Source organism: Xiphophorus hellerii, chromosome 22 (genome assembly GCF_003331165.1).
Source record: "Xiphophorus hellerii strain 12219 chromosome 22, Xiphophorus_hellerii-4.1, whole genome shotgun sequence".
Classification (NCBI taxonomy): domain Eukaryota; kingdom Metazoa; phylum Chordata; class Actinopteri; order Cyprinodontiformes; family Poeciliidae; genus Xiphophorus; species Xiphophorus hellerii.
This window is the reverse complement of record NC_045693.1, coordinates 2,375,835-2,398,738: the sequence shown is the minus strand read 5'-3', so window position 1 is coordinate 2,398,738 and position 22,904 is coordinate 2,375,835.

Sequence of the window (22,904 nt, the reverse complement as noted above, 5' to 3'; positions counted from 1 at the left end):
TCACTTCTCTCGCTGAGATAAAGCGTTTTTGGTCTTTTACATTCAAAACTCATGAAACTCAAAATTTAGACTTGGTTAGGAAGTGACCTTATATGGGCCCGACCCATAGTAACCCCGCTGTGAGGCGGCTCCAGGTTCTAAATGTTCTGCCTGCGGGACAGAAAACACGGCAGCTGAGACAGGAGGATGAGGGCAGCGCTGCCAAGTCATCTGGAACTGAAGAAATGTTGTTAATGTGCCATGATGCGGCCCATCCGCCCTCTGATGCAGACCTGCAACAAGTTGCTGCAGCTCCTTTTATTGCTCCAAACCTTAAAACCAAGTTCAGTCTGTGAACTCAGCCTGTAGCTTCCAGTCCAGACTGAGGCATTATGTGATTCTTTAGAGGGAAAATGCAAAACATGCACTGGAATGTGCATTTTTATCCAAATTAGAGTAAAATTTTAACTCTAAACTTGTCAGCTTGATCAGTTTGTTCCTTTTCAAAAACTTTTTAACTCTTGTTTTGTGAAACGTTGGCAACAATATTACTTATTGATCAAAAACAGACAATTTTTTACTCCTTTATGTTGCTGCAACATGATGTCTTCATCCAGGAGTCACCCGAATGTGGAGCTAACTTTTAAAATGTCACAAACAAAAGAAAATAGTATTTCTGTGTACTTACTTCTGGTTATGTGCAAATCTTTATTTTCTTAATTTATGCACATTAGCTCTTTTTGCAGAAAAGCCAAAACTGCCTCCAAACATAAAAAACTTGAGAAACTTGAAAAGGTTACTTCAGATTTTTACATTTCCATCCATCTTTTCTAATGCTATACTTCCAAATGAGAAAAAAAAGGTTTATTGAAACATGATTCACAAGTTATGTTTCCATCCAGTTGCCATTTCAATTTGTGGCAAACTTTAAAGATATCAAAAAAAAAAAAGAAAAATTGAATTAGGCCTGTTTCAGTCATTTGCAGTGAATCATCCATATTATGTGAAGTGTAATTTAATTAGATGTTGATGCTACAAGTCGCTGTAGTAAACAGGAAGTAGAGGAGACTAACTGTATTATTCAGCAAATGTTTTTTTTCATCTCCACTGTAGCACATCAACAAATAAACTTGCTGCTACTGACCAAAACTGGAACATTTGTTACATTTTCTCTCTGTTCTGAGTCAAACCAATCAAACTTTGAGTAACCTGTTCCCCTCCTCGCCTGTGGGGGCGCTGCACCAAGTATCACTGTAGGAAACTACATAAAACCTCAGACAAAGACACTGAGCGCAACTTCCTTTCTTCGCAAAATGTCAACAAAAATGGAGGTGTTAGATTTTAGTAGTTGTGGGATTTCTCTTTTGTCTTCTGTAAAAAAATAATAAAAAAAACAAGTAAAAAATTTACTTCTTTTTTTAAAAAACAAGAAGACATCTGATTTTGAAAAGTTGAAAATTTACTTGATTAAATTCAGAAATATTGAGCTCAATTTCAGAAACATTTTTTAGAAAAAAACTTTTGGACTTTTGAAACACAAAATAAATATTTTTTTTTCTAGAAATTTTCTGTAATTCATCCCAATATTTTTTTTGCTTTTTCAAGTAAATTTTTGACTATCCAAGCTCAGAAATTTCTTTGTCATTTCTAGAAAATCTCAGAATATCTGAGTTGTTTTCGGCCCTAATAGGCCTCCGTACAATCCTCGGTAAGACTTTGTTTTGGCTGAATTTACCCCAGAATACCTTGCGCTGTAGTCCACTAAACACAGGATGAACGTTTTTGTTACAAAAAACCCTGATAAATATGTATTGTGTTAAAAACATGAGTAGAGTTTCTCAAACATGAAAACTATTTTGTTGGAGCAAGAAGGTTTTCTACATGATGACGTCACATTACGTTATTTTTTTCTCGGTAGCGGCAGCGTTAAGTACATGGCAGTGTGTGAACAAAACGAACAAATTGAAGAAAATAAAGCCAGCGGGGTTTATAACTTCAGAAAACAAACATATAAATTCCCATTTACATGGAAATATTCTACAGGTCAGAGGACAGAATGAAAGAAAACGAAAATGTTTGTGGATTTAACAATTAATCTGCTGTTTCGCTGCGCTGCGTCTGATTCAGACAGAAGCCACGCTGTAAATAAACCGTTAAAGTTTCATTAGAGGAAACGCGCTTTTCTTGGTGGCTTTTATTGAGTTTCTCCTTTTATTTGCCACCGCGCCGGTTCCGCTGCTTTCTGCTCGGTTCCGCTGCTTTCTGCTCGGTTCCGCTGCTTTCTGCTCGGTTCCGCCTTCCTGAAACGTTTTGCAACAGTTATTAAAACCCGATAGCAGGAAAAAAAAGTGGAAAAGAAAGCAGAAAGATTTAAAACACGAGGAGATTAACCCCTAAACTGATGCTCTACCTTGATTTGTTTTATTATTTAACTCTCAGGAAAAAAAAATGTGCCAAAAAGTCTCAGATGATCTGATGTTCCTCAGATAATATTCTGCGGTTTTTCAATAAAAGCTGAAGGGAATAATGATTGTTAGATGATAACAAAAGGCTTTATAAATGTAATGTCTCCCTGAAGCAAAATTATCAGACAATTTATAATCTTACAAATAAAAATGCAACTTCAGATCCATCCTGTGATTTTTTACTCAAAATTAAACTTTTCTGGGCCTCAATATGATTTTGATTTATTTATTAAACTTTGATAAACACAGGAAGCATTTTTTAAGACTAGAACTGAAACATTTTAGTCCTTTATTTCAGTCTTTTATTATTAAATCTTTCATATTCATATTTTTGGTTTTGTGCTTTTCTTGGGCTTAAGTTTATATATTCAAAACCTTTTGGTTTTGTTATTTAATTATGCAGAATCCTCAGTTTTTGTTAATTCAATGAGTTTTCTCTCTAAACAAGGATTAATTTTCTCATTTAATTTCTCTATATTAATCTAAAAAACAGAATTTAAATGTCACATGAAAGCAAATTTATAAAATGTAATTATCTGATTTGAAACATGATGAATGTTTTTTGTTGTGTAAAAACATTTGAATGATTGATGAGGAAAAGCCAAAAAAAGAAAAAAACAAATTAAATTCAGTTTTTTGTTACAATTGGCCGAATCCTATTTTTATTTTTTATTTTTTCGGTTAAAACTGTTTCATTTTTTTAAAATTAAGGTCCTGTGGATTAGTTCATAGTTAAGAAGGAAGAAACACTTTGTTTATAACTTGACTGTGTGACAAAAAGTTTTAGACCAAAACAGAGTCATGGATTGGAATGGCCTAGTCGAAGTCCAGAGCTGAATCCCACTAAATCTGTTTCCAGACTTGAAAATAAATGTTTATAGATTATTTCCATTCAGTCTGACTGAGTTTTAAATATTTTGTAAAGCTGCTGTACTTCCTCCTTAGAAAATCAACAAGAAACTGAATTTAATTTGATAATTTAAGAAACAAAACTCTTATTTTTAGAGGATTTACACAATAAGAGACTGGTATTTTTTAGAATTTGTTATATTTATTAGGATGATTATTGGGTATAGTTAATGAAAACCACTAATTTATTTAACTTTGTTATAGTACATAAAACTGGGACACAAGTTTGATTGAATTAATCTAAAGATGATTTAACTTAGGAATCAATAACTATTAACTGATAAGCAGCAACTTTCTTCAAAATAATTTTCTCTTGTATCAAGAGAGCTAACCATCTTTTCATAAAATGAAGGGCTAAATATTTCATATGTTGAATTTAGAAAAAGAAACACATTAAATATGTACTTTCATTTTGTGTAAAAGTATTAAATACAGATTGAATTAATATAAAACATGTAGTTTTTTCATGTTATTAAATGTAGGCAGAATTCAAAATCAACGGTATTTATTTTTCTGTTATGCCTCCATTCTTCTGTCATCATCACATCCTCGCTTTTTTTATCCAACATTTTTGGTTCAGACGTTGTTGCTGCTCCATCAACCATCGTATCGAGTTTTTATATGTTGAAATAGAACCACAAAAAGTCTCTCATCCCAAACTGGACTCTGTTTTGACCAGAAACTTAATGAAGAGTAGAACCTGCATTAGCTGCTCAGGTGCAGCCAGCAGTCAGCAGCAGATAAATTAGATTCAGTTTTGTTATCAGATTTAAATGTAAAATATAGCAGAGATGCAGCGATCAGACCTTTTCTGTCCAACACTGATCTCCAGTTTTCATTCTGCTCTGATCTTCCAGTTCCTGGGATTTTTCCTCCAAAGAGAAAAATGTTCTGCAGGTTCTGAGTTTCAGGTAGAAGTTCTGAATGAAACAGAAAATATGAAGATTTTCTCCATTTTATTATTCAAAGCATCATCATTAGACCTTAAACTGGTTTCAAGATGGGAATGTTTTCCTGTAAATAAGGTATTTATGAAAGTCAGAGTTGAGATTTAAAAAATCTCTTATTGACATTTAAACAGGAAAAGAACAGAATGAACAGCAAATGAACCAAATGCAGAAGAAAATGTGTTTATTGTTCACTAAAAAACATGAGGAATAACTGCAGGAAATATACAAAAGGACAGTGTTGTATAGTAATGAAGTAAAAATACTTCACTACTTTACTTAAGTATATTTTGGAGTACTTCATACTTTCCTCGAGTATGAACATTTTTGATGACTTTCACTTTTACTTCACTATATTTCCGAACTTAATTGCGTACTTTTACTCCGATACATTTTCAATGTGTGGTTTAGTTACTCGTTACAAAAAAGCGAGAGAGAGAAATGCAAGTGTTTTGACCCCACCTACTGATTAGCAAGTAGGCTACCGAACAAAGTCGGTAGCCTACTTGCCTGGGCTTGTTCATCACCACCAATAGGATACACCTGTTTCGCTTCTCCCATTAAACACAAAGCAAGTCTCGCAATCAGCAGCAGCCACATGGAGGAGGAGACGGAGACCACAACGACTGCAACTACGTCGGACACGGCTCCAGGGGAACCACCAGCTGGTGATGAGAGCCCATGGCCTTATTTAAACACAATACACTCTTTCGTGGGTGTTAAAGATTCGTCGTACCGCATGCAGTTTATGTTATTCCTGCCCGAAGACGTGGAAATTCTATCTTACAAAAACTCCCCGTCCAACTTGAAGAAACACATCGAGGTAACTTCTTATGAAATGGTTATAATCCTCCTGTTTCAGTAACTATAGCTTGGTCACTAGGCACTATTGAGAAATCTTGAGCATAACGTTACCTGTATAAATGAACTTTGTTTGGCATTGTTTCAGTTCCATACGTGGTGTATTTAGCTTAGGCCTAATGTTGACTGTAGCAGGCTACCTAGACTCCTCTGTTCAAGGGGGGACAGAAGCCATAGCGATAGCAATTTAGACTAAATTTAACGAATATAGGAAAGGCATGCAAGTTCAAAACCACAAACCATTAACATGTGCTACTCTTTAAAACTGGAACAATTTATTAGCAGGTTTAATTTTGCCTGCACTTGGTTGGGTACATTATTTTAAGTGTATTTGACAAGTTTACCAAAATATAAAAAAAGTCATTCAAACTGCATTTGCTTTGTTTTACTTTTTACTTGTACTTTCATTACATTACTTGAGTACATCCATTTTTACAGTAATTTCCATACTTAAGTACAAGAAGTTTCAGATACTTTAAGACTTTAACTCAAGTAACATTTCAGTCAGTGACTTGGACTTTTACCAGTCGTATTTTGGAGAGGTACTTGTACTTTTACTTGACTCTGAGATTTCAGTACTTTATACAACACTGAAAAAGGATCATTTAACTTTTGACATCAAGGCGTATTGAAGAAAATAGGAGCTGACAGAAACAGAAAATGTCCAGTGATTGAGAAAAACTGCAGTAAATTAAAAGAATCTTTGACTGGAAACAGAAAAACAACATGTGGATCCTGGAATAATCCTGGAATAATCCTGGAATAATCCCAGCTTCCATCTTTAAAGAACTGGAAGAAGAAGCAATTTCTAAGAAATCCTGTGTTAGAGTTTCACCAAGAAACAGTTTGGATCCATGAAAACACATGTAGAAACTGAACTATCTGTTCAACAGTGAGAGAGTTTCTCTGACAGGAGGAAAATCTTTAGACTCTTTAGACTCAACTCAGCACAGAAACACTGAGGAACCAGACCTGGTCCACCAGAACCCAAATCCAGGAATCAGAGGTTCAGTGAATGTGGTGTTGAAGGTGTGGAGGAGGATCAGTGAGTCAGAGGAAACTGTGTAGAAGGACAGAATGCCAGCAGGACAGTCCACATACACTGCTACTCTGTTAGAGTCAGAGGAGGAGGAGAGACAAGTTTCTATGTTATTGTGCCTGACAGAGTAACCATCATCAGAGCATCTCAGACTCCAGGAATGATCATTCCATCCAAACACACAGTCTGTACTGTTTCCTTTCCTCATGATTCTTCTGTAACTCATTGATATATCAACTCCTCCTCTCCACTTGACCTCCCAGTAACAGCGACCAGTCAGACCAGTTCTACACAGCAGCTGAGGCCAGTTATCAAATCTGTCTGGATGATCAGGATATGACTGAAGCTCCTTCACAAATGTCACCTTCCTGTTGTCTTCAGACAGTTTGAGTTTTCTGTTCACTGTGTTTGTGTCGATGGTGAGTTGACAGGAATCTGATGGAGAGAACAAACACAATCCAGCTGCAGTTATTGATCATTTATTGACACTTTGATGATGACTCCTGAATGAGTGATGTGACAGTTTGAAGATGGTTGAATGTGAGCTGCTTTGTTGTCATGAATCAGATGAAAAACACACTTACATCTCCATAGACCTGGTGTCAAGAATGGGACTCCAGCAGGCTCCACCCTGAAAGGAGGAGGGGGGTCAGACCATCAGTCTCTTTCAGCAGCAAACATGGACATTACATGTCTCTCAGGCACACATTGTCCTCCACTGAGACAGGAACAGTCCAACATTTGGATTGCAAACTGCAGTGGATGTAGGAAGGACAGTTGGTGCTGCTGCAGCACAACTCATTTCTCCAAACACAGGAAAAGCTCCAACAGAGAGGAGAAAGGAAATCCCTCAGTAACAACCTGAAGAAACTCACTGAAGCCTAAAAGGACATCAGGAAACTAAGGAAACATTTCTGGAAGCTCAACCTGATTTAATAATCAGCATTAAAATACAATCAATCTAAACTCTGACACAACACCTGGATACCTGTTCCATCCACACTCCCACACACAGAAGAAGGAATGAAACACTAAACAGCCCTGCTGCTGAAAACCTGCTGTGGCCTCACTGTAATATCCAGAAATACAAACATTAAAAAGGAGAAGCTGCATCACATTCAACAAAGAGTTCAACAAGAATCAAAGATTTGATCTCTGAGCTCAGACTCACAAACCAGGGAGAGGCTTCCATCATCACACACCTCTGACAAACACCTCCAACCTTTCAGCACTTCCTCTACCAACCAACACCACCAGGTGGCGCTGCTGCACACATTTACAATGAGGCCAAGAAGAAGAACCAGCATCCTGAATCCAACACTAATGGCTTGTAAAAGTAATCCTCCCTCCACTGCAGAAGTTCTGGATGAGCTGATCTTGTCTTTTTTTTTATCTTTCTCAGTAAATTTATCAGAACTTTGGATCTGAACAAGTTTCTGCTCTCATTTCTACTTTTTCCTCATCGTTCACTGGATTTCTTCCCTCCTTCTGGAAAACAAGGGATTTACTTTCTTTCCTGATTCCATTTATATGTTTGATTATTTTCCAGATGTCGCCTCCTGGTGGAGGTTAAAATAGCAAATATATAGAAATACTATACTATTAAATTTCCATTTTTTCCTTATGAATGTTTATTTTCTAGATGCTGCTTCATGTGTAATATATTTTAACTCAATTTTTTATCAAATTTGTGAGTTTTGCTTAAAATCCAGAGTTAGTTATTTCTCTATCTGAGAACTTTTAAACATCCATCTGACCATCATGAAGCTCCTTTTCTTCTCATCTTTGCTTCTTGCGGCTGATTGGTCAGGAGCTCCATCCAACATTGTTTTAAAGTTCTTTCTATCCTCCGTAGATATTCATGGAAATCTAACTGCTGAACTCCTCCGACTCTTTGATGAATGATGTGACAGTTTGAAGATGAATCTGAATATTTTCATTAATATATTCCAAGTTCCTATTTATCTCCATTAAAGACCCTCCACTCTTTAATTTTCCTTGTGAGCCGTTCTTAGTCAGGAGAATATTCCAGAAAACTGGGTAATGATCTCTGCCTCCAGATGAGGCGTCTAATAAATCTCATTTCACAATCAGCTGAAATCTTCCTGGACACCAGAGTTAAATCAAGGACTGATCCATTTCCTGGATCAACATCTGATCTTGTTTCTTAAACCATCCAAACATCATCAGTTCTTACCCTCTAAATAATCTTTTACTGTTTGTTCACTAATGTGTTCTGTTTTCAGCCATTATATTCCATATTGAGATTATCTAGACCTTTAATCTGGATTAACTGATTCTAATCTAACTTTCATAATTATCTCTAGTTAATTTCACCTCATTTATTATTGTCTCTATTGCTACATATTCTAGATCAGTTCCTCTACTTGTTTCTCTGAACATAGATGATCTTTTCTAGATGTTGTTCATCTTTCTGTTCCTTTCTTCCTGTCACTGAAACATTTTTTCATGTCTCTTCAATACCAATAATATTTGCTTTATGATGTCATTTATCTTCATATTTTTAACTTCCTGTCCATCAGCCAATCAGCTTCTTGTATTTTCTCAGTAGATCCATCAGTGGAAGCCCCGCCCAGCCCATGATGCTCCTGGTTTGTGAAGACAGAGAGACAAACTGAACTCTGATAGGAAACAGTTTCAAACTGATTTTCTCTCTCCAACCTCTTGGTTCCACATGGAGCTATATTTGGCCCCCTGCTGCTCTGACTACCATGTTATTGTGGTTCCAGTAGATGGGTCGGTTTCCCAGGTTCATTCAGCACCATGTGAAAGATTAATACAGTTTAAATGAGTTTGTTTGCAAAGTTACACAACCAAAATTACCAGAGATAATTTGAGTTATTAAACTGACATAACAGACAAAAAGGGTTCAAAATGTTTTCCATTCATTTATAAATAAAATGGCTGCAGACTATATATTTAATTATCAAATTAAATATTTATCGTCAACCTAAATGTTTCCCAGCAGACTGACTAAAGACATTTCTCCCTCTTCCTCCTCTATCAGATCTTCTCTGCTCCTGCAGCAGGTTCCTCCATACCTGAGAGCTTCCAGTCTCCAGTGTGGATCCTTCAGTCCAGCCGACAGCAGCTTCACTCCTGAGTCTCCTGGATGATTGTAGCTCAGGTCCAACTCTTTCAGATGGGAGGGGTTGGAGGTCAGAGCTGAGGCCAGAGAAGCACAGCCTTCCTCTGAGACCAAACAGCCTGATAAGCTGCAGACACACAATTCATCACATGATGAGAACATGAGAACATTGAGGTAGAACCCAAGGTCTGAACTGGTCATTTTCACGAGAGGAAAACACTCAAGAAACTGGTGCTCAACGTATTACAAATATGAAATATTAATAAAACTGTATTTCATTTTGTAGGTAATGAAAATCAACATTTCTCGCACGATGGTTGAGAAAGTCTGACAACTGCTGGTTGGAAAGATCTGCAATAATGATCCTTTGTTCAACTAGGATGCAGCAATCTGTCAAATACCAGAGTGTTAAGGAAGAAAGTTATTAGGTTAGCTTAATTTTGGAAAAAGCATGGCTCTCCTCTCCTCCTGTTAGCCGGGTCGCGAGCGGATGTCGTGACGGCTGCAAGACAAGGCGAGGCACAATGACGTCACAGATCACAGAGTTTAATCTCATACAAAGCAATGAACAACAAAGCTGCAGAGGAACAGAGATATACATTTTATACAGACTACACAAAACAGACAACACGAAACACATAAGACAGACAAAGGCGCCCACGTGGAGGAAAAGATGAAAAAACCTCTCCGACTCTCCGGTGCTGTCCTGAAATTTTAACCAAAGAGGCGTTTCCCTATTTAATATATGCAAAGAAGGCGTTCTGCTCTTCGACCAATTAGAACTCCCTCAGGCCCCCAAAGAAAGTTGTGACTTCCTGATTTATAGCAAAGGTGTCTGTTTTTTTATCTAAGCAAAGGCGGACCACTTCGTGCCCATCTCCATCCGACCCGGGCCGAGAGGCGCCAAGAAGTCTCTGACCCCTTTCGGACTGTAAATTTTATTGCTCTGTGTGTCAGCGGGGGAGGAAAAGGGCCCTGCTTTGTCTGCTGAATTCCCAACTGCTCAACAGAAACTATTCCAAATTAAAGTGTTGGCTATACCTTTACACATGTCGTAAGATTAAGTGTATTTTAGCATTAAATAATCATTTTCCTTAGCAATCCCCCTTTTGAGGTCTTTTAAAAAAGACCTCAATAAAAATTGAGTAAGCCTTCTAATACCGAACCAAAACTATGTATGAAAAACGAAAAAAAAACGAAAAATAAAAAGAGAAAAGAGTGACGTACCCTAATTCTATACAATCCCCCTTTGAAACAAAACCCAAGGTGTAGAAAGACTTATCCTTAAAAATGTAAAATCATAAAACAAAATTATCACAATACAACCAAAACACAAGACAAACCAAAAACCCAAAGTATACAATAAAAATAAAGCAGGGAGATACATATAAAAAACTAGTAAGAAATGCTCTGCAACTTCAAAAGACAACATTCACCACAAAATTACAATCTGCTGCTTGTCTTTTTCTGTTTTTTTTTTTTTTTTTTAAATGTCCATCGACAGTCTCTCAAAAAATATGAAGTCTTCGTCAGGAATTATTCAAAAAATGCGCGCAAAAAACAAAACGAAAGTCCTTTCCAGAGTTCTCAACGAACGAAAAACACGCAATAAAAAGTTAATGATGATCCTCTTGCAGCTTGATCTTCTTCGGTCGGACACCTCAGGCTTCCACCTGAGCGTCCGTTGCTCACTGAAAATGGGATTATTAGGTCAATATTACAGAGAGATTTCAAGGAGAAAATGAAATCTCCTCGTGAGGAAACCAAATCTCGTGAAGCGACCTGTCACAGGTTTTTAAACAGACATTTTGTTTCAACATGAATTTCATTAGCATCAGAAACACAATTACAACATTCTTTAATATCATCTTCATCATTGTCAGCATAATCAAACGACGGTTTCACCTAAAAAATAAAGTTGCTTTGTTATTTTCCATCCGGGGAAATTATTTTAATCCTTTTTATCAAAGAACGCAGACTTTGAAGGAGACCACATCCGCAGGGCACCAGGAAACCAGCTGCAAAACTATAATGACAAAACAGAGATCAGATTTATCCAAAGGCATCATTCATTTGTGTAATTCAACACAAACATATTCAATTCACTTTGTGTTCAAGTGAATCCTCCAACGCTCGTGGCTCTGTGGCTGTTATCTTCGAAATAAGTGTGAAGCCGCTTCTCCAAGCAGCCCCACCCCCGCCTCGCATGACACAGCTTGTATGACAGAGTCCAGAGTCTCACCTGGAGCTCGGAGCTCCAGGGCAGTCTGTGTGTAAAACCATGAGCAACTCATCCCTTGAAGCCTTATCTCCTACTTTGTCCAGTTCTGTTCATCAAGTGGTGGATGTGATCCCTTCAATGTACGTTTTCTATTATAGTATACTATAGCTCCTAACCGATGGAAAATACCAAAACCCTGTAATCATTTGCTTCAAAAGACATGTTTCCAAAGTAACGTTTTGCCAGAATATCAAACATATGCAGATCCTTTCTTAAAGCAATCTTATAAAAAATAGGATTAAACAAACGAAACAAAACAATCACAAAAACTTAAAAATGTAGTTGTAAAGCTTACATTTACCACCAAAATGAATAACAATGTGAATTAAACAGTCCAATTTAAATTACTTTTATAGAACAAACTAGATCTTACTGGTTATTTGTCTAAATCATTTTACATGCGTTCCTTAAACAAAATTCAAAAGAGTTAGACCTGGAGAAATTATAATGTAAATGTATGCCTTAACAAATCCAAACATTTTCAAAATATACCGACATTACCTAGGCTTTTACTTGTCGTCGAATTTAAAGTTTTATTCAAAATCGTTTTAAATGTTTGTAAATCGAAAAATCAAAATCAAGTTTAGAAAAATCATTATAATCCCACCTGTGTACTTTTCCTGATTAATGATAACTTTAATCAATGACAGATTCTTCAAAACATTTCTTAAAACATTCTTGCTCCATTAAATTAATGCTCTGAAAACGGCTAACACAATAATATTTTTAATTTCTATAATTATTTTCCCAAGTTAATTAACCAAAATATGCTTCATTATCACTATAAATTTGTTATCTATTGTTTCAACATACCTTAGCCCATTGTCAGAAAATCTTTTAAAGGAGAACAACTCAAATCCATTTAAAATAAGCACATATATTACCAGAGAATATTTTCCTTCCACTTTTTATGTGTAAGACAGATCAAACATGTCCTTCAAAAATTTGTTTAAGTATTATAAAAGATAACCCATAACATATTCTCCCCCTTTTTATGATGCATTATCAGCTAATGCATCATAATTCCTATGATGTGAAATAACGATATTGATGAAACAGGGTTATTATTTAAGCTGAGAAAATCCCACCGATATGCAATGTTGCCCTCGTCTAAAAAGTAAACCTTTCAAAAACAAACAGAACAATTTATTGTAGCATGCTTTAAACCTTCAAGATTGCTATTTTCCCAAAATATTTCAGATTCCAGTTGTAAAGGACATTACTGTTATGATTTTCAAATAAGTCATTTTACAAGCTTCTCAAAACTTTTCACTAGCGTTTGACAAAACGTGTTTACCAATTAAGACTCTGTGAAAGTGTTGCATAAACCGGCCAGAGAGACATTGAAAAAATTCAAAATGTAGTCTTAGTTGAGAAAATCTAAAAATGATAAATTTCGAGAAATACTGGTCCGAATATAACCAAATCTACAAATGAAAAAAATTAAACTAAAGACCGAAATTCCCTATCCCCTGGTGAACGGGTCCAGAGGAAACTGATAACTCAAAAGAAAGAAAGTAATTTGTTATATTTAACAAAATAGACAAAGAACTGACACAAATAGCCAAATAAAAAGTCAGACTAATGAAAAGAAATGTAAAGATAAAATCCTAAACTACTCACTACTTAATATATAAAGTAATATGAAAAGAAAACAGAAAATCATTACCAAGAGTGTCTGTGTGTGACAGTCGACTCAGTGTTTCGATGCTACAAACTTATATTTAACATTTTCCACATTATGCCTTGCTCACAATTTTCATTTTATGTATTTACTTCATCCCGTATTAGAACCCATATGTTCCAATTTGTTCCCGCTTAATATTAATAATTTAGTCCAGTCTAAGACATAGGGTGTCCTAAAAACTGGAAATTGAACCCCACGGGACAGCACGAAAATACTCTGCAGGGTAATTTCTACTACTACTTGGCATCCAAGCGAGAAATTCTTGCTTATTGCATCCACTTACAGAGGTGCTGTTCACAATCCCGTTATATTCACATGAGATAAAATACCAAGTGGTATCCCATCTCCAAACACACTCTTTCAGACCAACACGAAGGACAGCACAAACAAAAACACACAACACATTACAGAAAACACAAAACTCACATCTGGCCAGGTCGTATAGTCAGTGAAAGTGTCAGTCAGTCATCATTTTATCAAAATTTTACTGTAATTTTATCAAATTTACTGAAGCTTCAGAAATTGTCCAATGTTTTATTAACATATTTTCATGTGTCAATTTAATTAATTTTAAACTCCAATCGTCAGGAACCTTTTAATTCCCCGTGCACGTTTAAAAAGAGAGACATCTCAAAGTTATGTTAAAATCAAACCACAACCAATAATTTTGTTTTCTGGTACCAGTGTTATGTACTAAACTCCTATTTATTTTATTTATTTATTTATGTTTTAAACTAAACGACCACGTTTTCGCCATCGTTCTACTTTCCCCGTTAAAACTGTTCTACGAACCGTAGCGTATAGCACGTGTCGCAACTCAGTGTCCATAAGAACTTTACAATAAAACGCAGCAAAATCAATGCAAATTCACACAAACAGCGCTATTCAAACAACTTAACACTCTGCCGAAACACACAGCCAGTCCGAACTCGTGCACGCGCACACACGACCACACAGATACACCCACAGATACACACGCAGAGCACTGCACACTTCACACAGAAGAACCGCTAGCTTCAAAACACCACAAACAGACAAATACAGATAACACTAAACAGAATGATAGACAAATTAGAAAGACAGGAGGAGAATGAAAACAAAAAATACAAAGAAGGCGCCAGCTAAAAATAAAAAATGCAACGTCAAAGCTCACCGCAAGCTTATAATAAGAATTTACCACAAATTCTATCTGACGGCCTACCCCAGACCTGTCTAGTGTACCACACACTCAAAGTTTACCACAAACTTATAATAAGAATTTACCACAAATTCTATCTGACGGCCTACCCCAGACCTGTCTAGCGTACCACACACTCAAAGTTTACCACAAACTTATAATAAGAATTTACCACAAATTCTATCTGACGGCCTACCCCAGACCTGTCTAGTGTACCACACACTCAAAGTTTATTTTAATACACAATTTTCTTTCAATTTAGAGGCACAAGACTAAATCCTCAGGGCAAAAGAACAATAATGCAGAAAAACCCAGCCTTTTCGACAATAGGGTAGCAAATCCTATGTCCGGAACCGCCACGATCCTCTTGTTTCCTGTGTATTTCAATCCAATCCGTAATTCACTGGCTATTTCAAAGACACAATCTATCTATCTCTGCAGCTCCGAAAACTCCGCGCGGCTGGATACAGCCACAACAATCCAGCTCGCCTTTTTCGCAGCACACGGCGGTGCAAACAACAAAAGAACAATCAAAAGTATCTCACCTCACCGAGCCGAACCAGGCCAACGCGTGACAGAGCCGCCCGCTCAGAATCCGCAACCGAACGAGCCCCCAAATTGTTAAGGAAGAAAGTTATTAGGTTAGCTTAATTTTGGAAAAAGCATGGCTCTCCTCTCCTCCTGTTAGCCGGGTCGCGAGCGGATGTCGTGACGGCTGCAAGACAAGGCGAGGCACAATGACGTCACAGATCACAGAGTTTAATCTCATACAAAGCAATGAACAACAAAGCTGCAGAGGAACAGAGATATACATTTTATACAGACTACACAAAACAGACAACACGAAACACATAAGACAGACAAAGGCGCCCACGTGGAGGAAAAGATGAAAAAACCTCTCCGACTCTCCGGTGCTGTCCTGAAATTTTAACCAAAGAGGCGTTTCCCTATTTAATATATGCAAAGAAGGCGTTCTGCTCTTCGACCAATTAGAACTCCCTCAGGCCCCCAAAGAAAGTTGTGACTTCCTGATTTATAGCAAAGGTGTCTGTTTTTTTATCTAAGCAAAGGCGGACCACTTCGTGCCCATCTCCATCCGACCCGGGCCGAGAGGCGCCAAGAAGTCTCTGACCCCTTTCGGACTGTAAATTTTATTGCTCTGTGTGTCAGCGGGGGAGGAAAAGGGCCCTGCTTTGTCTGCTGAATTCCCAACTGCTCAACAGAAACTATTCCAAATTAAAGTGTTGGCTATACCTTTACACATGTCGTAAGATTAAGTGTATTTTAGCATTAAATAATCATTTTCCTTAGCAAGAGTTACACTATCAGTCGAAGCCTGACCTCCACTTTTCTTAATAACTCTCTTTTTGGTTCTTTCTGCCTGGAGTAAATGAAAATTAGCCATTATTTGTCATGTTCTGTGTTTTTCTGTGTATTTATTCAGAGTTTTCTGTGTCCCTGAGTCTTCGTGTTGTTCTGTCCTCCCTTTGATTACTCCCAGGTGTTTCTCATTCCCTGATTACCCTCCTGTGTATTTAGTGTCACCTGTGTGTCTGTGTCTTTTTCCGGTCCTTGTCTAATGTGCGCTCAGTCCTTCGTGTGTTCATTCGTAAAATCAGTTGCTACCGGCGTTGAGCCATGGCTTCCGCTCAGTCGCGCTGCCTGTGTTTTTGGACTGTTTTGACGTTTGTTTATCATTAAATCAACCATTAATCATCTCATCCTGGGTCTGCTGCATCTGCCTCACCACCCTACTCCACCACTACATGACATTATATGTTGAGATTTAGCATGGTTAACCATGTCACAGTCAGACATCTATTATTATAACAAATAATAATTACATCGTCTTTGAAAGCAGGTAAACAACAGAAATCTGGTTTCACCAGGATTGAGAACATTTTACCTGAGAGTTTCCAGGTTGCAGTTTGGACTCTTCAGTCCAGCAGAGAGAAGCTTCACTCCTGAATCCTGCAGGTTGTTGTTACTCAGGTCCAGTTCTCTGAGACTGGAGGACTGGGAGCTGAGAACTGAGGACAGAGCTTCACAGCTTCTCTCTGAGAGGTTACAGTCACTCAGTCTGAGGAAACAGAGAGAAAAATATTAAATAATTCTTCAAAATTTATGCTTTTTGTTCCAGTCAGTTATATTCTTTTTACACAGATTGAAGAAATATAATATTTTCCACAACTTTATGATACATGTATTGTGAACTGGTTTATTCTATAGTTGGGCCTCCAGCCTTAAAAGACTGCAATACAGCAGCCAGTAAAGAGGCTGGCAAGAGAAACAATTTCTATAATGAACTGCATTAATCCGGTGTCAGCTTCAATAGAAAAAAAATATTTCTGCTGCTTGAACATGTAACATTATGAATAGTCACCTATGATAGCTGCTCTCTCTTTTACTTATCATCTCCTAGTGGCCAATATTGAGGAGACAATGCACGAGTAAACAAACTGATAAAGCATGACTCAATATTTATCGCATCATTGACAGATTTTTATCAAAAATAAAGACAGTAACAATCTGTGTCCTTACAGAGCTTTGTTGGAGGCTTTAACCACTGGCAGCAGCCTCAGAAGAACCTCCTCTGAAGCATAGTATTTCTTCAGGTCAAATACATCCAGATATTTTCCTGATGACACTAAGATGAAACCCAGAGCTGACCACTGAGCAGAAGACAGTTTATCTGTGGAGAGACGTCCTGAACTCAGAGACTGTTGGATCTCCTCCACTAGAGAACGATCATTCAGTTCATTCAGACAGTGGAACAGATTGATGCTTTTCTCTGCAGATACATTCTTACTGATCGTCTCCTTTATGTATTGAACTGTTTCCTGATTGGTCTCTGTGCTACTTCCTGTCTGAGTCAACAGACCATGTAGGAGTCTCTGATTGGTCTGCAGTGAAATTCCCAGGAGGAAGCGGAGGAACAAGTCCAGGTGTCCATTTGGACTCTGTAAGGCCTGGTTAACAGCTCTCTGATGGAGAGAAATTATTTTAGGTTTATTAAATAATAAAAACTTCCTAGATGTTTGTGTTTCTTCCATCAGGTTGACTCCAGAGTTGATGAAGGTCAAATGAACATGAAGAGCAGCCAGAAACTCCTGAACACTCAGATGGACAAAGCAGAACACCTTGTCCTGGTACAGACCTCTCTCCTCTTTAAAGATCTGTGTGAACACTCCTGAGTACATTGAGGCTGCTCTGATATCGATGCCACACTCTTTCAGGTCTGATTCATAGAAGATCAGGTTTCCTTTCTGCAGCTGATCAAAAGCCAGTTTTCCCAAAGACTCAATCATCTTCCTGCTCTCTGGACTCCAGTGTGGATCTGTTTCAGCTCCTCCATCATACTTGACCTTCTTCACTTTGATCTGAACCACCAGGAAGTGGATGTACATTTCAGTCAGGGTGCTGGGCAGCTCTCTTCTCTCTCTGGTCTCCAACATATCCTCCAGAACTGTAGCAATGATCCAGCAGAAGACTGGGATGTGGCACATGATGTGGAGGCTTCGTGATGTCTTCATGTGGGAGATGATCCTGCTGGCCTGTTTCTCATCTCTGAATCTCTTCCTGAAGTACTCCTCCTTCTGTGGGTCATTGAACCCTCTGACCTCTGTTACCATGCCAACACACTGAGGAGGGATCTGATTGGCTGCTGCAGGTCGTGTGGTTATCCAGAGGAGAGCAGAGGGAAGCAGTTTCCCCCTTATCAGGTTAGTCAGCAGAACGTCCACTGAGGTGGACTCTGTAGCATCAGTCAGGATCTCCTTGTTGTGGAAGTCCAGAGGAAGTCGACTTTCATCCAGACCATCAAAGATGAACAGAACCTGAAACTGTTCAAAGCTGCAGATTTCTTTGGTTTCACTAAAGAAATGATGAACAAGTTCCACCAAGCTGAACTTTTTCTCTTTCAGCACATTCAGCTCTCTGAAAGTGAATGGAAATATGAACTGGATGTTCTGGTGGGCTTTGTCTTCAGCCCAGTCCAGAGTGAACTTCTGTGTTAAGACTGTTTTCCCAATGCCAGCCACTCCCTTTGTCATCATTGTTCTGATTGGTTGATCTTTTTCAGGTGGGACTTTAAAGATGTCTTCTTGTCTGATTGTTGTTTCTGGTCTGTGTGGTTTCCTGGATGCTGTTTCAATCTGTCTGACCTCATGTTCATCATTGACCTCTCCAGTCCCTCCCTCTGTGAGGTAGAGCTCTGTGTAGATCTGGTTCAGAAGGGTTGGACTTCCTGCTTTAGCAATTCCCTCAAACACAGACTGGAACTTCTTCTTCAGACCAGATTTAAGTTGATGTTGACAAACAGCAGCAATCTGTTCTAAATAAACATAAAAAGTAAAATCAGGAACGAATAAAAATCATATTCTGTAGAGGTTTGAATAAATGTGATTCCATCTCTTCAGACATCAGTAAATGTCTGATTTATCCATCAGGTTAAATCTTTGTAGAAATCCTCTTACTGCTCTGCAGACGATCAGCCAGCTCCTCCTGCTTCATCCTCCTCAGAAAGTTCAGTGTGATCTTCATCACTGCCTCTCTGCTGCTCCTCTGTTCTTCTTCCTCACCTTCCAACACCTTATCCTCTTTCTGACTCTCTGAAAGTTCTGGGTAATCTGGACTCAGAACCTTCTGGATCTTCTTCAGCTCATTCTTCACAAAAGTGACAATGTTTTCCTCCAGCAGCTGGAATAGAATAATAGATAAAGGAAACATCAGAGTGAAATCATGGAGCCAAACACCAGATGCATGTTGGACAGACTGACAGTCCTCTGATCTACAAAGTGTAGCATGAAGGTGACTTTGAACAGAACTCATGAAAAATTAGTTATTTTTTCATTTACAGACCATCAATATGGAGTCCAGCTGTGTTTGATGCTGCTGGGCAGATGGACCACTGGGAACCACTGAGCTCTGCTGGTCCACTCTGTGGAGGAACCAGGAACAATTAGGAAGTCAGGAAATATTCATTCAGCAGTATTCACAGAGGAAATCACCCAGAGTTTCACTCTAAAATACTTGAAGCAGAAAATCAGAGAATCACATGAACACAAGACAAAGGAGTTAGAAAGAGGAAAATGAATTACAGCAGGGGTGTCAAACTCCAGTCCTCAAGGGCCGGTATCCTGCAACTTTTAGATGTGCCTCTGCTGCATCACACCTTAACGGAATAATTAGGTCATTAAGGCTCCGGAGAACTGATCTACACAGGAGGTAATTAAGTCAATTCATTCCAGTGTTTTGTACCTGTGGCACCTCTCAAAACTGCAGAACACCAGCCCTTGAGGACTGGAGATTTCACACCTGTGAATTACAGTAACACCAGAATCACTCAGTAGACGTAAAAAAAAGTTGATGTTACACTTCAAACAGTCCACACTGTCAGCAGATCTGATGCTGGTGGACACATTGTCCCAGAGCTTGGGGACAGTGGAAATGAAGGCTCTGTCCACACAGGTCTTCAGGACAGTGTGGGACATCCATCAGGTTTCTATGAATAAATCTGAGGTGATGTGGACATAAAGGAGGACTGAGCACTTTGAGCTGTTTTTAATTTGAAGAGTGTTTTATAAAGAAAATTGATTGATTGATTGAAATATGTGGGTGTGTGCCAATGTGCGGTCCTCTCCTGGGTGTTATGAGAGTTTTTAAAATGTATCCTGGAAATCCTGTTGAGAATAAATAATTCTGTGTTTTCCTCTCTCTTTTAGGTATTTGCATACTTGTATAAATGCACACACAGAGTACACGCATGTAAATCTAAGGTTAAAGGAAATGACATACTAGGGAACGCCCTATCTGGGGCGTAATTTAGATAGATAGAGAGATAGATAGGTGGGTAGGTAGGTAGGAAGGTAGGGTGGGTATAACTGGGAACATCTGGGGTCATACTGGTTCAGTTTCCACACTTACAGCAATTAGAAACATCTCACCTCGCTGATGGTGGAGATCCAGGAGATTTAAAGTCAAGAAAATCATCCTTTGACCGGTCGCTCTTAAAGGACACACAGCTGGGTTCTGGTTTCGGTTTGAGTCTCTGATGGATCCTGACAGAAACATGATGATTAAAACTTAATCAGCAAAGAGGAGCAGCAGCAGCTTCATCACCACGTCTGTTCTGGCCTGATATAGTGAAAACTGTGTGAAAAGGGCTGTGGACAGTTAGAGATGGTGACCTCACCTCTGACCTTTGCTCTGGCTCTCATCTTCCCCACACAGAGTGGTTTTAGAGGGAGGGACTCCCTCCTCTCTGTCCTCACACTGATCCATGCTGCTGAATTCACATCAGCTCACACACACTTTCTACCTTTCTAGAAGTGTCAGGTGAAAGCAGTCAGACAGCAGAGAGGCAGAGGAAGCTGCCATCAGCTGCTGCACTTCTACTATCAGTCCACTAGATGGAGACATGGAGCAACATTTACATTCACTGATTCAACATGAACAACAGGAAGTATTTTATTTCACAATCATTAATTTCTACAAGTGGATTATCTGTTCCATCAAACTACTTAATAATCTGACTGAATCAAACCCATTTTAACAATAACATTTTATTTTGAAAGGAAGCAACAGGACACTGTTGCTGACGTCAATGGTGGAGACTGGAATTTGATACCATAAAAAACACGGGCATGCCGTGGTGGCGCACCTTAATGGCCTCAATGGCCACATTTGAAGGCCTCAAGTCCTCGATGGGTCGCGGGTTCGACTCCCGGACCCGTTTGCCGCATGTCTTCCCCGTCTCCTTCCCCCTTTCCTGTCAGCCTACTTCATGAAAAAGGGTCCACAAAAAGACCCCCTGGAGGGGTAAAAAAAACCACACGAATCAGTTCGGAGAAAACAGTGAAACATCAGCTGTTCATCATGTTGTTTGATTCCAGTTCATCAATAATCTAATAATCCTGTAGAAACAGCAGAGATTTTAATGTTTCAGCTGAAACCAGAAGTGAAACTTTTCTCCAAACATCAGAGATTAGAAACAATCAGGAAAAAGTTAAGTGATGAAAAAGTTAAAGAAACAAATCAAACTTACAGTTTGTTCAAACGATCCAAAGAGTTAAAGAAGAAAAATTACACAACAGGCTGAGACGCAACTAACGGACTGGAATAACATCTAAATAAAGATTCTTCTTCTTCTTTCCTTCTTATTGCGGTTAGCAAACAACGTCTAGGTGCATTAGCGCCACCTTCCGGATTGGAGGATGGATCAGACGTTTAACTATTATAATCTCCCTATAATACCTGTTCTTAGAAAACTAAAAATACTGCTAAAAACTACATCCGCAGATGATCTCTGAAACAATTCCCTAATATCTAATTTATTTTTATTCCTATTTAAATCTCTAAGTAACACCTCTCTTTCCTGAACATATTTATTACATTCTAAAAATATATGTTGTACTGTTTCTATTTTTCCACAATAATTACAACAACCTGTATTATGTTTATTAATTATTTTAAGAGTACTTTTTAATCCTGTATGTACAAATTTTATTCTAGATATAACATCTTCTTTTTTTAACTCTATTACATTTCCTAAATTCCCCAACTATTTTTTGGATGCTATAATAAAATCTAGCATTGCCTCCTCTATCCCACTGTTCTTGCCATTTCTTCTTGATATCAATTTTAATAATATTCTTTACCTCATTTTTACTTATTTTAATATTTAAATCAACAATATTCTATTTTGCTGCACTCTTAACAAAACTATCAGCCAACTCATCTCCTATCACACCAATGTGGGCAGGAATCCAAACCACCGTATTTTCCGGACTATAAGTTTTTTCATAGTTTGGCCGGGGCTGCGACTTAAACTCTGGAGCGACTTATGTGTGAAATTATTTACACATTATTTGTAGTGGTCATTGTTGGCCAAACCAAACATCCAATGAATGTTACATGAGGTCACTATAAGGCACTGGGGTCAAGTTTTCCATAAGCAGGCAAAAGAAGGTTCTCTGTCCAAACTTGTTTTGTTGTTCTGGATGATTTATTTATTTATTTATTTATTTTTGTTTCAGCAAAACAACCACTCGCTCTGGGCTCTGACGGCCGACCTGCAGCTGTTTCCACATTCTCCAGCTTTCTGTTTGGCGTCGTGTCAGAAGACTCAGCCGGCCTGTTTACGCCTGGAGAGAAACTCACCACATGGGGTGCCAGAGCATCTACTGCACCATCGGCTCTCTGTTTGTTTTCCAACCCACAACTTTACAGTTTGGGCTCAGTTTTAATTTTGAGCCTGTATATTTTTATGCAACAGCCCGTTAAAGAGCTTTAATAACATTGTTGTATAATAATAACAGACAAATTTGATTTGTTTTTCTTTTGGTTTCTCTATGAAGAGTTTATTTCTTGCTCTGATTCCTCTGGAACAGCTCATAGGATGGAAACAACAATTATCATGTTGTTGTGAAGATGCCTTTGTTTTTGCATGT